Source organism: Protomyctophum bolini (genome assembly GCF_963924005.1).
Source record: "Protomyctophum bolini genome assembly, chromosome: 17".
NCBI classification, from domain to species: Eukaryota; Metazoa; Chordata; class Actinopteri; order Myctophiformes; family Myctophidae; genus Protomyctophum; species Protomyctophum bolini.
The window spans coordinates 5918568-5932274 of record NC_137878.1 but is presented as its reverse complement, the minus strand read 5'-3'; the positions used below and the strand labels follow the sequence as shown (position 1 = coordinate 5932274).

Below are 13707 nucleotides of genomic sequence, written 5' to 3'. Positions count from 1 at the left end.
TGAAACGAAATTAAACAGTTTAACATTATTTTTGTCTCCTCCCTTATGCCAAATGAATTTAAGAAGAAAGACAAAAAGTCATCCCAATCTCAGAGACCTTTAAAGTGACCTGGTGAAAATGGCACTATTAGGAGGTTCCCTGATTATGAAATTAGAGATTTGTTTTGAATTAGGAGAAGAGACCTCTATTTTGGCCCAGGCAGGGGCGTCAGCATGCGCATAGGTAAAACCCATATGGTTATTCTGAAAGCCGGACATTAATCTCTATATGAAAGCTTCCCAATCCTCACATTCAGTTCTCCTGTGAAAGATCAAATCCCTGGGTGCGCATTGAGAGCCTATACCTGTTAGGCTACTGATGATTTGGAATGTTAGATTTTTGCAATCGATGCAATATTTTGCAATGGATTCATAAAACTAAAGAGGGAAGGGGCGCGCGCCGTGCGTAATGAAAGACCGACAGCCCGAGTCGCTCACTCTCTCTCTCTCTCTCTCTCTCTCTCTCTCTCTCTCTCTCTCGATGATCGATATATGCGATCAACTTGTACGTGTGTGTGTGTGTGTGTGTGTGTGTGTGTGTGTGTGTGTGTGTGTGACTGTGTGTGTGGGTATGTGTGCGAGAAAGAAAGAACGATAGAAAGAAAGAATAGCCAATAAATTGTTTAATTGATGAATTAATTTACTTGGGTCTTATGGACAGTTTCCCAGAATTCCATTTGTACTGTGTGCTCAGGGTTGTGTGTAGAATGGTTTAAAATATTGATTATTATTGGCTTCTCTAACCAAGATGTTGTATTAAATATTGTTTTATTCCAAAATGTTTGCTAGGTGTTGGTGCCATACACTTTTATATTTGTTAATAAATGTTAGTTTTAAGACAAACTGTATTGTGCTCATTCATGTGGATGCTCGAATAGTGAGAACAACAGGCCGGCAGATCCACTGCTCCACTGTCATTCACACTCCTAGAAAGGAAGGAAAACAAGCGCACCCATACATTAACCAACCAATCGCGGCCTCAAAGCAGCAGCTGCTCGCTTCCCAGGCAACCAGCTGAACCAATCACAGCGGAGAGAGGAGAGCGTGCCCCTCCGGCCTATGGGATAGTCGCCTCCTTCAGGCAGTGTTGCCATGTCTGCTTGTTATAAAAAAATCTTGTAAATAAAAATATATTCCACATTTTCAAGATATTGAAGAAACAAAAAAACATACATTAACCATTTCATTCCGGTCATTTGAAGTGAAGCCCACACATTGTTTTTGTTTTGTTGGCTGCCGTTTGAAAACATTTCATTTAAAAGGTAGAGAAAGATTACTGCTTTATTATTCTATAGCCTTTTTGGTGATTCCTAATATTTGTATTGTTGATTTTGTACAGTACATTCCTTTTTTGCGGGTATGTAACATTATATAATATCAACAGTCTGTCTTGAGAGACTATACAACAATGCATACTATCACAGTATAGAGCATAACACTTATTTAAACAAACCACTGGTTTGCTTGTTTCTCGCACGGCGCCTGGCAGCCCAGTCAGTCAGTGCAGCTCTCTCCTCAGTCCTCTCCAGCCCGCCTCCAGTCAGCTCAGCTCAGCGGGCAGACAGCAGCATCTCTGCGGGGGAACAGCACGCCTACAGCGGGCTGTCTGGGCAGCGTGGAGCCTCTCACTGGATCTTTCTCTACCAACAACACCTATACCAGGATAACAATGACAGTGGGTTCATAATGGACGTCCTGCCGCTGCTAGAGTCACCGAATACAAAATAAAAAAACCCTCCGCTGTGTGAGTATATATATACACACATATAAATATATAATATAATGTTATGAATATGAACGGCTGGGATTTGCTGCTGTCACTGACAGGCTAAAGGCTACAGGCTAACGTTCATAACGTGTATACAGACAGACAGAGAGGCAGGATGGACAAAACATGTAATAATGCTACTGTAATGGATACTATAGTTATATTGACTACATGTACATTATGAGTACATACAATCTATAATTATTATTAGATGTGTATATCATCATGTGTACTGTACTATCCTACTTAATCACTGTACACATACTACATACTATTGTACTTGATGACTGCACAGTGTACACTACATATTTATGGCCTACTTAATCACTATAGTATTGTACATATACTACAGTTAAGTATATAGTTCTGTTCTACTTAATGTGTACAGTATATGACATAGTAAATGATGATAGTACTGCAGTGCATACTACTGTATATACTATTATTGTGTGACTGTACATACTGCACAGCATATACTTAAATGATGCCTAGCCTACCAGTGACACCATTATTATTATTATTATTTTCAAAGATTTCATATTCTTTTTTGTAACTTTTTACATTTTTTGCGAGAACAATGGCTTCTATTCTAACACGCTAACTAACCAGGAATAGAAAGCCTGGTTGTTGTTGCTATTAGCTTGGGATTTCCCATCGATGATGATGATGATGTCACTGGTAGGCGGGTTTCTGAACTGTCCACAGCCTCAATTCCTCTGAGACCCAGAGGCCCGCCGTTTTCACCAAAATAATTGTTGGTTCTAGAACTGGTTCCGTTCTAGCCTGGGCAGCATGAATACCAAACGACTCGCCCCTTTACCAACTCGCCCCCGCGGAATGTTTTAATGTAGTTAACAGTTAATTTAGTATTCCCCCCCCCCCCTCTGAAAACTGAAATGATCTTGTATACAGATTTATTTGATTGTACAGTAGTCGATCTCTATACTCTGTAAAAATTAAGAAAGAATAACATGACACAGAGACGGTGACTGCTTAATTAAGTTCATTTAGGACCTTCTAGCAGTTCATTTCGTTTTATTAAACACATTTCTTCCATGTAGCCCATGTTTTGTAATGGCATCATCATGCTATTACAAAACCTGTGGATATATACAGAGCGACCTTAACAATGATAAATTAATATGATAATACCTTTTATTTAATCACCAACATGAATTATGTTTGTTATTTACAGCTAGGTAGAGTAGTGGGGCGAGATGGACTTACTTCAAGTTGTAGTCACTGTTTTGTAGTCATCATCAGGATGGTAACTTACGTCATGTTGTAGTCACTGGTTTGTAGTCATTAGGATGGTAACTTACGCCATGTTGTAGTCACTGGTTTGTAGTCATCAGGATGGTAACTTACGTCATGTTGTAGTCACTGGTTTGTAGTCAGGATGGTAACTTACGTCATGTTGTAGTCACTGGTTTGTAGTCAGGACGGTAACTTATGTCATGTTGTAGTCACTGGTTTATAGTCATCAGGCAGGAAACCAAATGTCCCTGTGATCAAGGGGCATTGTAATTTTAGCGCCTACCCAATTAAAGCCTTGATGCGGTGTATTAATCCGACACGTTTCTTCAAGTATGTCTTGGAATAGCTTGTTTGGTTATATCCACATTTTATTTCCATCTCGTAGCGACCGGCGAGACGAAAAACAAAGCAAACTAAAAACAACCAAAACAAAGTGAAACCTCAAAACGGGAATAAGAGTTTTGTATTTATTTATTTTACTTTAGCATCCGGTCTAGACCGGATCACACAGTGATTTAGGAACACAGACCACTCGGTGGAAAAGCCTGGTGACGCCACGTTATAGTTCCGGTCTAGATTCTTGGAACCGTGGCGCTTTCACAGAACAAGCCGTGGAGCGTCTTGCGTTTCCGCACCACTTTAATAAAGCCTCATTGTAACAGTTGGGCCCCGGGTCGATTCTAGGCCTGTGGCCAGGAATGTTTCCGAATATGACCCGTCAAATAAGTGTCCATTTTCCGGGGGGGGAATTCAGCCATTAATGGCAGTTATAGTTTTTTTTATGTTCTTTTCTGTTTTTAAATGATGATTTTTCACGTGCTTTTTTTTGCCATTGTTTACATCACACCTGCATCGTGCTACCTGTAGAATAGTAGCCTGGAACTCACCTATGCGTTTTATGGCATAGGCAGCTCCCGGCAGGATCCGCCGGGAGAATATATACCGGTAAGCAGCTGCGCGACATGAGACTAATTACTTAGAGCGCCAGAGAGAGGAGCGTGTGTGTGTACATGTGTGCATGTGTATGTCAATTTTACAAAGGTGCAGACAATCAGAAATCAGCAGTGAGTGAGCAATGTTTGCGCTACTCTATGCCGAATTGAAGTGGACTCAGACCCAGACTTTTTTTTTCTCCCTGGAAATAAAAACGTCTGGGTTTCCGAGGCTAGTAGAATAGTGACTTAATGTAAGTCGCTCTGGATTAAGAGCGTCTGCTAAATGCCCAAATTGTAAATTGTGACGCGCCCACTTTGGTTCACACTTCATGGCAATACTTTGGGCAGAACGACCCTGGTGGGAAGGTGGAGCAGAGTGAAGCGTCGTTCATAGTCATATTCATAATATTCTCGCTGGTGAGGTGACGACCACCGAACTACAACATGACGTCACTGAACCACCAGCCCTTCTCTCTGTTTTTACTCGCCACCGTTATTATTACAGCTCCGGTGGTCACCTCTCACCACTGGAGCGGTGGTCATCCTCACCACCGAAAATCCAGACTATGAAATGAATAGTCCTTGAGTAGACAGAATGACAACTGGTGGGAAAGATGGGTTGAAAATGGATGAATTGATTGGCTAAGCCCATGACGGAGAGTTGTTGTTAACCAAATGGACCCTTAAAACTCCTTCAGAGTGCCAATTCTCCCATTATAAAGAAAGAAAGTATTTGTAATTATATTATGCATGTAATGTGCATGTCATCACCTGTACACCAGATTAGAGGAACTTTCAAAATATGGATAAAAAAATTAAAAATAAAGAAAGTAAGAAAAAAGAAAATCCCAAAGGAGAGACGTCTTGACGCCCGTGGCATTACAAAGACGTCAATTAGACGTCTTGACGTTTATGGCTACTAAACAGTTTATAGATGATATTATATATCTTTAACTCCCGAGAGCACACAATACATTAAACCAAATGGACCCTTGCAGTCCGTCCGGGTCCATTTGGTTTCATTGTACGCTCTCCAGAGTTAAATTATTGTCATACATCTGCATTACTTAACCCAATTTGACCTGGGATCAGATTCTAAAAATGTCTTCTGCATCCTGACAGTTTTCTGAAAAAGCCTATGTTTCTATGTCAGTGGTTCTTCGCTTTTAAAAAAAATAAGCAGACCTACAAGCTCGTAGCGTGCCACTCGGTGGCACGCTATGAGCTTGTAGATCTGCTATTTTTCAATAGCTAAAGCATAACATAATGCTAACACCAAAAGGGGTTCTATACAGCACGGAATTGTGGACAAAATATTTAGTTTTGGGGTCTGAGAGGCTAAATGTCATCCAATGGCGCAGGTTCCGTGGCTCAAATGCAGAATAAATAATGGACCTTGATAATGAAAAGGCCAAGGGTTGAACTCCACTGTGTTCGAGAAGGTTCTGGATGAAACAGAACGTCCTTATAAGTTTATAAAAAACAATCCCAAGAGGAAACACAGAAGATGTTTTTATTTTATTTGATTCATTAGACTCTCTGTCCTAAAAGAGAAAAAGAAAAAAAAAACCATGCTACGTGTTTATCAGAGAAACCGTCGTCAAGGATACAGACACAACAAACTTGAGTGGTTGAGACTTATTTCCGTTTGTGGTCCAACATTGATGTGAGACAAACAATACAACAGCAATAGAGGCTATATGCAGCATGCAGGAAGTGAGTTTAATGTGGTTTAATATAGGATATAGAATATATGTCTAACATAGGACTTTTCTGTTTGGATGTATGGGCTGTCAATCAGATATAGGACTTTTCTGTTTGGATGTATGGGCTGTCAATCAGATATAGGACTTTTCTGTTTGGATGTATGGGATGTCAATCAGATATAGGACTTTTCTGTTTGGATGTATGGTGCTGTCAATCAGATAGGACTTTTCTGTTTGGATGTATGGGCTGTCAATCAGATATAGGACTTTTCTGTTTGGATGTATGGGCTGTCAATCAGATATAGGACTTTTCTGTGTGGATGTATGGGATGTCAATCAGAGATAGGACTTTTCTGTTTGGATGTATGGGCTGTCAATCAGATATAGGACTTTTCTGTTTGGATGTATGGGCTGTCAATCAGATATAGGACTTTTCTGTTTGGATGTATGGGCTGTCAATCAGATATAGGACTTTTCTGTTTGGATGTATGGTGCTGTCAATCAGATAGGACTTTTCTGTTTGGATGTATGGGCTGTCAATCAGATATAGGACTTTTCTGTTTTGATGTATGGGCTGTCAATCAGATATAGGACTTTTCTGTTTGGATGTATGGGGCTGTCAATCAGATATAGGACTTTTCTGTTTGGATGTATGGGCTGTCAATCAGATATAGGACTTTTCTGTTTGGATTTATGGGCTGTCGGTGTCAATCAGATAGGACTTTTCTGTGTGGATGTATGGGCTGTCAGTGTCAATCAGATAGGACTTTTCTGTGTGGATGTATGGGCTGTCAGTGTCGATCAGATAGGACTTTTCTGCGTAGATGTATGGGCTGTCAATCAGATATAGGACTTTTCTGTGGCTTCGTACATGCGTTTGCTGGTCAAGACTCACCTATGGCTCCCTACATGCGTGGCTGGTTAAGACTCACCCGTGGCTCTCTCTACATGTGTTTTAGTACGTCGGACCGACCAAACACATGCACCCAGTCTTTCCACCACTGGTGAGTCAGTGTGAAGCTAGTGTGTGTGTGTGTGTGTGTGTGTGTGTGTGTGTGTGTCCAGTGAGTGTCCAGTGGGTGAACAGGCCGTCAGTGTGCTGCTGTGGTCAGACAGACAAAGAGCAGTGTCTGTGTGGAGTGGACAGTAGACTGTCCATTGAGGAGTCCGTTCGTTTTGACACATGATGACCTGACAGACAGGCCGTGTGTTTTGTGTGGTGGTGTGTAGTTGCTGACGCCTAGTTCAGGCCTGTCATAATTATTACATACCAATGGACAGATATATAGACTATAGGCATATAATGCGCGTGACTGACGTCGGCGTCATACCTGGAAGTTATGCGGGGAAACGCCTATAAATGACTGCAAAAACAAAAGTATACTTTCTTACTCTCTGTGGTAGTGAAGACAAACAATTCAGTATACCAGCACAGAGCCCTGAGGCATCCCGTTTTCTTTTTTTCTTTTGATTGATTGATTGAATATAGTCTATGTGACACTCTGTCCAAAAGGCATAGCACCAGTTTACATTGATTTAGGCCCTAATATGCAATCAGTTCATACACGTGATGAACAATAATAACAGCAAATAAATCAATATCATCATAGGTAAAACATTTAAAAAAAATCTATCACATAAGAATAAAAACACTGTATACAATCATGAGGGGAAAGGGGGAAAAGGGGGGGCTGCTGAACCAAATATAGTGTTTACTTCAACCTGTTTCGCCCTGTCATGCAGGGGCACAACATTCTCTACATGCATTTCTTTCTCCACATGACGGACATTCTCTACATTTTTCAAAATAATGGCCCGTCGAGAGAGCCTCACAATGCGTGGTAGGTGCGAGATGTTTTGAACAGACAAAAGTATATAGGAGACCTTGTAGGCTATACAGGGGGTTGACAAGCTTGACACTAAGGTCTCGGATGCACATCAAGCAAGTACTGTATACAGGTCATGTTCTACTTTAATACAAAGGTCAAGACCAGTTGTCCAAAACCTTTATAAACTGATTAATTTTAACACATAGGGTTCTGGTTCTCATACGTACATGTTTATGACAAATACCTACCAGTGTTGTTTTTGGCATGCACATTTTAATTTTAGTTTTAGTCATAGTCTCTTGAATAGTTTTCATTTAGTTTTAGTCACATTTTAGTCACGTGGAATGTTTTATTTAGCTGCCAGGGGCAGGTGGACAACCAGTATACCTGCCAGGTGCAGGTGGGAAACCTTAGTGTTTTATTTAGCTGCCAGGGGCAGGTGGACAACCAGTATACCTGCCAGGTGCAGGTGGGAAACCTTAGTGTTTTATTTAGCTGCCAGGGGCAGGTGGGCGACCCTTAGTGTTTTATTTAGCTGCCAGGGGCAGGTGGGCAACCCTTAGTGTTTTATCTATAGCTGCCAGGGGCAGGTGGGCAAACCTTAGTGTTTTATTTAGCTGCCAGGGGCAGGTGGGCAAACCTTAGTGTTTTATTTAGCTGCCAGGGGCAGGTGGGCAACCATTAGTGTTTTATTTAGCTGCCAGGGGCAGGTGGGCAACCCTTAGTGTTTTATTTAGCTGCCAGGCGCAGGTGGGCAACCCTTAGTGTTTTATTTAGCTGCCAGGGGCAGGTGGGCAACCATTAGTGTTTTATTTAGCTGCCAGGGGCAGGTGGGCGACCCTTAGTGTTTTATTTAGCTGCCAGGGGCAGGTGGGCAACCCTTAGTGTTTTATTTAGCTGCCAGGGGCAGGTGGGCAAACCTTAGTGTTTTATTTAGCTGCCAGGGGCAGGTGGGCAACCATTAGTGTTTTATTTAGCTGCCAGGGGCAGGTGGGCAACCCTTAGTGTTTTATTTAGCTGCCAGGGGCAGGTGGGCAACCCTTAGTGTTTTATTTAGCTGCCAGGGGCAGGTGGGCAACCATTAGTGTTTTATTTAGCTGCCAGGGGCAGGTGGGCAACCCTTAGTGTTTTATTTAGCTGCCAGGGGCAGGTGGGCAACCCTTAGTGTTTTATTTAGCTGCCAGGGGCAGGTGGGCAACCCTTAGTGTTTTATTTAGCTGCCAGGGGCAGGTGGGCAACCATTAGTGTTTTATTTAGCTGCCAGGGGCAGGTGGGCAACCCTTAGTGTTTTATTTAGCTGCCAGGGGCAGGTGGGCAACCCTTAGTGTTTTATTTAGCTGCCAGGGGCAGGTGGACAAGCCTTAATGTCAATGCCTGACAGATTCAACAGTTATTCCTTGCTTAGTTAGCTTTGTTTTCAAATATGATGCTTTGTACGGTTTAAAGGAGAATTTCGGACTAGAAGGCTTTTTTACCTTTATTTGTAGTTGTTTACGTCTGCATTTCCCCTACCATAAGCCCTCAATGGGGCGTTGGGTTTTAGTGCTAATTCTCTCATTTCCTCTCTTCCTAATGCATTGTAAATAGTATCCCAAGCGAAGCGGCACACTTATTTCGATTGAGAAAAGTAGACGATAAACTGAGAACTCCTTACTCCTATGCTGTATTGATGTTGGCACCATTAGGAGAGATAACATGCAAACGTTGATCAACAATAACAATGCTTCTACATTGTCTAATTGTGTGCACTTCTTGCGAATGAAGTATAGTGCAGATGTTTAACAATAATGTAACTCTTGCGAGCATGAAATCAAACTTATGCGGCTCCATTTGGTTTCATTCCACGCTCTCAAGAGTTAATGATCTCTAAGGGTCCATTTGCTTAGCAATTGGGTTGTCCCGATCCGATCACATGATCGTGGGCCGATCACGTCATTTTCAAACGGATCGGTAGTACTATAGACCCTATATCAATATTATATCCATATCATGATATTAGACTGGATATTGTCTGTGATACTATTGTGATATCTCTGCTGTCCGGAGGAAACCGCGTAACTCCAAAATGTTCATTTTGCAGGAAAATGGAAAAATATACATTTTTCAGGAAATTAAGAAAACCTTATATATTTTTTAAAACAAAGCAATACAGCCTCATCAAAGTTGGTGTTGTAACTTTATATATTGTCAATGACTTCCATGAGAGGGGGAGAGGTGGTGGAGTTAGTTGCTTTAGCGGACTTTTGGAGGCTCCAATGGAGTTAAGAGGCTTTGTCCAAAGCACTTTTTTACTACTTTCCATTGGTTCAATATTTGCGAAACAACAAAGAACAAAGGGTGTTCAATAGCACTGATTTATGCAAAAAAAAAAAAGAATAATCAAAAACCTAACAAAAATGGAGTTATGAGGTTTCCTCCCGACTGCAACGATATATTAAAATATGGCTTATATCGGATATAAAATCAGTATCGGCATGCGGCAGATTGGGCAGATACTCCAAATGAAATGGTCGGAATCGGATCGGGGGCAAAACAAAAAAAAGAAAAACTTGATCGGGACATCCCTGTGGTTACCAACTCAATTTATCTGGGGACCACCTGGAACCCTCCCCAAGGACCAACCGGTGGTCCCCGGACCACTGGTTGAAAAGCGCTGATATGTGTTGGTAATGTTAATATTCATGTTCAGAGTGCCTCGGTGATTCATGTATACGTCTCTATCTATATATTCTCTGACATCAGAGTGACCCCATGAAAGGACGGACGGTCAATCAACGGACCGAGATGAGCTTCTGGTCAATATTTTCAATTAGTTGTTAAAACTGTTTGATTGAAGCTTTTCTTAACGCCGATTAAATGATTTCTGAGTGGTGGCGGTGCAAGGCAGACAGACAGACAGACAGACAGACAGACTGATGGCCTAAAAGTCTATGGATCTATCTCCCCCGACAGTGGGATATATCCCTTGTTAATGAGTCAGGGACATCCCTTTGGCGTATTGGTTAATAATGCTTAGTTAAAACACCGAAATAATGGGTGGGAACCCCTTTTGGTGTTATAGCATTACGTTATGCTTTAGCTATTGAAAAATAGCAGATCTATACAAGCTCATATAGCGCGCCACCGAGTGTCGCGCTACGAGCTTGTAGGTCTGCTATTTTTGAAAAATCGAAGAAGGACTTTTCAGAAAACTTGTCAGGATGTATAGACATTTTTAGGTCAGAATGGGTTTAAAAAAGATGTTGGCTTTTCACACGGGAGACCTACGGGAGACGGGAGGCTTTACGATTCCCGGGCGTTTCTCATGTCATGTTATTTTGTATCATGCTGTATGTAATGCTTTGGCAATATGACAATATGACAGTCATGTAACAATAAAATGTATTTGAATTGGAGAGAGAGAGAGAGAGAGAGAGAGAGAGAGACCCACACATCTACTGTGTGACACAGAGAGAGAAAGAGGTAGTGATGTGGAAGTACTGACCCACTAATTGAAGTCCCCGTCCCCCCCATTCACACACACACACACACACACACACGGCCCGAGGTCTGCTATTAATGCAGACGTCTGTAACCACGGACGTAACCACCCTACTGTACTTACTGTAGTTCAGTCGACTGGCTTGGGAGTCCCCCAGGGGACTGTACTAGGCCTCCTCTGTCTGTCTGACTGACGGACAGACAGACAGACAGACAGACAGACGGACAGACAGACAGACAGACAGAAAGCTGCCCTGCTCAGCAGCCAGCTGTATCTAAAAGAGAGTCATTGTGCAGAGCAGAGGGCTAGACAGATGGCCATAGAATGAAGACTGTAATGATACCCTCTCTGTGCACGCACACACGCACGCACAACACACACTCACGCACACGCACACGCACGCACAGCACACACACGCGCGCGCGCCCAGGCTACACCCATTATAGGATGTGATTGTGTTGTGCAGTGCGTGCGCTCTTGGCCGTACAAACCAAATGGTCTCTCTCTCTCTCTCTCTCTCTCTCTCTCTCTCTCTGTCAGTCAGAAGTATAGACGCTGATTCAGACAGACGGAGTGTGTGTGTTTGTCTGTCTGTGTGTGTGTGTGTGTGTGTGTGTGTGTGTGTGTGTGTGTGTGTGCGTGCGTGCCAGTCTGAAGTATAGACGCTGATTCAGACGGACGGAGCCTGTGTTGCTCGTCACAACGATTCCAGATAAGAGAAGTTGGGGTTTTTTGGGGGGGCGTGGTGGGGGGGGGGGGGGAGATTAATGTACCGTGCCACGGAAGTAATTAGGTGGTCCTCGCTCGCTCCTCACACTACAATACAAACGTGTGTGTGTGTGTGTGTGTGTGTGTGTGTGTGTGTGTGTGTGTGTGTGTGTGTGTGTGTGTGTGTGTGTGTGTGTGTGTGTGTGTGTGTGTGTGTGTGTGTGTGTGTGTGTGTGTGTGTGTGTGTGTGTGTGCGTGTGTGTGCGTGAGGCCATAGAGAGCAGACACAGTGGAACAGAAGTGCTGACAGCCGACAGGCATTAGTCCCGACACTCTAGCCCTCCCTACCCCCCTTAGCTCACAGGGAAGCCACAGGTTCGTTTTGACCTGCCACGCCCACAGGTTAGTTTTAACCCGACACGCATGTCGGGAGCCACACGTTAGTTTTAACCCGTCACGGGTTAGTTTTAACCAGCCACAGGTTATAGTTTTAACCCGTCACGGGTTAGTTTCAACCCGCCACGGGTTAGTTTGAACCTTTTTAACCGATTTTAATTTCAAGAATCGAAGTATATATCGAAATGAAAACATCGTATCGTTTTGCAACGCAGATAATCGATATCGAATCGTTTTTTGCTAAGCAAATATCAATAATGCATTTTTGTGCCAAGGCATTTAGCAATTTTCCTGAAGAAAAAAGAAAATCACAGCCGCCACCGCGTCCGAAACGGTTGAGAAATGACAGAGTTACAACCATGCTGTTTTCGTGCTCACACTATACCCACCCAGCCAGCCAGCCAGCCAGCCAGGCAGGGACACGCACACATACTCACCTAAGGAAGTGGTTTTCACCACTTACAAAGAGGGGTTTAATTACTTTGTTTAAAATAATGTCTGTATAGTTGTATCGCTTTTCAAATCATTGAATCGTGTCGTATCTGGATCTCCATAATGAACCGATATCGCCCATGTATCGTATCGTCGACCATGTGTCGTATCGTCGACCATGTATCGTGGTGCGTATCGTATCGCTGTTAGAATGTATCGTTACTCCCCTACAGAGTATACACACGGTGAAACAGAGACAGACTAACGGGGCCAGATGCTGGCAGGCTGCTATACAGCTGGAGTCATTAGAGCTGTGATTCTTTCCCTCAGAGAGACACAATAAAACTGGCTTGGTCTGGGCAGATTAGTGTCGCGTGGTTTGACTCAACGCACGCACGCACGCACAGATCTAGACAGACACACACACACACACAGATATAGACAGACACACACACACGCATGTCTGGGATATCTACAGTGCAACTAGGGCCGTGTTTATGGCAACTAACTTAGGACGTTGAAGAAGTAACTTAACCCATTTAATTAATTGAAATTAATCCTGACAGTTTTCTGAAATACCTGTTTCTATATCAGTGGTGCTCAAGGACCCCAAAAATGATATGTATAATTGGCCTCCGACCCCCATCTGAAAAGATGTTGTTCCAGACCCCCCAGAAGCAAAGATTTGAGTTAAAAACGTTCGTTTGCGCCACATTTTCATGATCTTTCTGAAATAGCAGACCTACAAGCTCGTAGCGCGCCACTCGGTGGCAGCCCTCCCTCTCATGGGAGGGCTGTGAGGGCTTCAGAAACCGCTCTGTGTCACACAAACGTTGGCTGCTGATTGGCTGATCACCCCATAGCGATGATTTGATTGGCCGAGCAAAGTGCATGCCGGTATTTAGGATAAAAAAAGTGAGTGCCATTGACAATGAACGGAGAATGTATACGTCAAATGTGGACGAGCAAATGGACACGTCACGTCACGATGATGTATGACGATAAGAGCGCCCCTCGCGTCACATGGGTGTGATTTTTTTGCAAAGTGTGAAAAAATGGAATAATCAAACCGAGCGCTATCTTCCATCTTTTATGAACCGACCGACGAATCAATGGCTTGGATGTCATTAGCCCCGCCCCCTGCTCTCCTTCTCTC

General features: G+C 43.0%; 1 protein-coding gene across 1 annotated transcript in view; it reads left to right on the top strand.

Moving 5' to 3' along the window:
- The first annotated feature begins 1636 nt into the window (after positions 1-1636).
- LOC308332245 (ankyrin repeat and IBR domain-containing protein 1-like) overlaps positions 1637-13707 on the top strand; it is a 57707-nt gene continuing 45636 nt past the window's right edge. Inside the window, 1 exon segment of the mRNA XM_080788019.1 lies at positions 1637-1783. The gene's annotated coding sequence lies outside the window, so the exon portion shown is untranslated.